This window comes from Rhinopithecus bieti, unplaced genomic scaffold (genome assembly GCF_001698545.2).
Source record: "Rhinopithecus bieti isolate Rb0 unplaced genomic scaffold, ASM169854v2 scaffold_33891, whole genome shotgun sequence".
NCBI classification, from domain to species: Eukaryota; Metazoa; Chordata; class Mammalia; order Primates; family Cercopithecidae; genus Rhinopithecus; species Rhinopithecus bieti.
The window spans coordinates 347,393-348,695 of record NW_016814426.1 but is presented as its reverse complement, the minus strand read 5'-3'; the positions used below and the strand labels follow the sequence as shown (position 1 = coordinate 348,695).

At 59.9% G+C, this 1,303-nt stretch overlaps 1 non-coding gene across 1 annotated transcript; it reads right to left on the bottom strand.

Moving 5' to 3' along the window:
* Window positions 1-1,230: 1,230 nt before the first annotated feature.
* On the bottom strand, window positions 1,231-1,303 carry TRNAV-AAC (transfer RNA valine (anticodon AAC)). Its single transcript has one exon. It is a non-coding gene; the product is annotated as a tRNA-Val (tRNA).

The following is a 1,303-nucleotide window of genomic DNA, read 5'->3' as shown; positions in this document are numbered from 1 at the left end:
CTCACCTCCCCTCCCCTCACCTCCCCTCGCCTCCCCTCCCGTCCTCTCCCGTCGCTTCCCCTCCCCTCCCTTCCTCTAGCCTCCCCCAGCTGCTGGCGGGCGGAGGGAACGGGGAACGGGGAGAGCAAAGCACTGGGCAGAGCTGTAGGGGGCGCGAAGAGGAGGCGAAGATTCGGAGGAACCAGGTAGGTGCCGCGGGCGGACAAAGAAACTGGGGGTCAGGCGGGGGGCGGTGGAAGCGATAGCCCAGAACTGAGCCCGGCGGGGCCGTGCACTGCGAGGCTGTTTGGGGTTCGCTGCGCGGACTGGACGGCTGGTCGGAACCCCCGGGCCGGGGCGGATCCGGGCAGAGCGGGCGCCACGCTCCAGCGGACGGGGCTGTGGACAGAAGGACGGACGGACCCCACGGGCCGTGGCTCTCCCCGGAGGCGCGCCCTCTGCGCTGCTGCCTGTGGAGTGCTGCGCGGAGGCTGCAGGACTCCGCGGCCGCCCGACTGACGGGTCTATCCTGGTTTATTTGTTTTTATCTTTCTTTAAGGTGAGTGTGTAGGAGGCTTCCCCTCCTCTCACGCCGGCTCCCCAAAGGCGGCTGTCCTGGGTGACTTTCTGAGTGACCCCCAAAGCAAATCCCGAGGCCTGCGCTTCGCGAATCTTCTCTGCCAGGGCGCTGGTGGAGCCGTTTCCCAGCCGGTTCCTCTGGCCCAGCGAATCCTGCTGGAAGGCGGTGGTTCTGCCATGCCCTGCGGATTCGCCCGAAGGCCTTGTTGGCTGAGGGACCCTAGGGATGTTGTATAACGAAGGAAAACGTATAAATACCTTCCAGGAAAAAGGTAGTGTGGCCGAGCTGTGTAAGGCGCTGGATTAAGGCTCCAGTCTCTTCAGACGCGTGAGTTCGAATCCCACCGCTGCCAGCTTGGTGTGATTTTTTTCATTTTGTCCCCTCACGGCTTACAAAAAGTGGATTCGTTGGAACTCGCCTTGGGCCATACCTGGATCGGGGATTCCATTTGGCAGCCGTCCAGTGGACGGGCTTTGTGCGGACTTGGCCCGCTCTGTTGTCCACAGCAAGTGAGGTACCTTCAGTTCTTCCTAGGTGCCAATGGTTGAGGTGGAAAGGCAACGGAATAGATACCCTCTTTCCTCTTAACAAGGTAGAGATAGCGATGGGGTGTTCTAGGCTAGCCTTCAGTGTAATAAATTTGAAGCAATAAGGTGAAAAGTAGAAGAAATTGTTTCCATCCAGTTTCGAACTGGGGACCTTTCGCGTGTTAGGCGAACGTGATAACCACTATACTACGGAAAC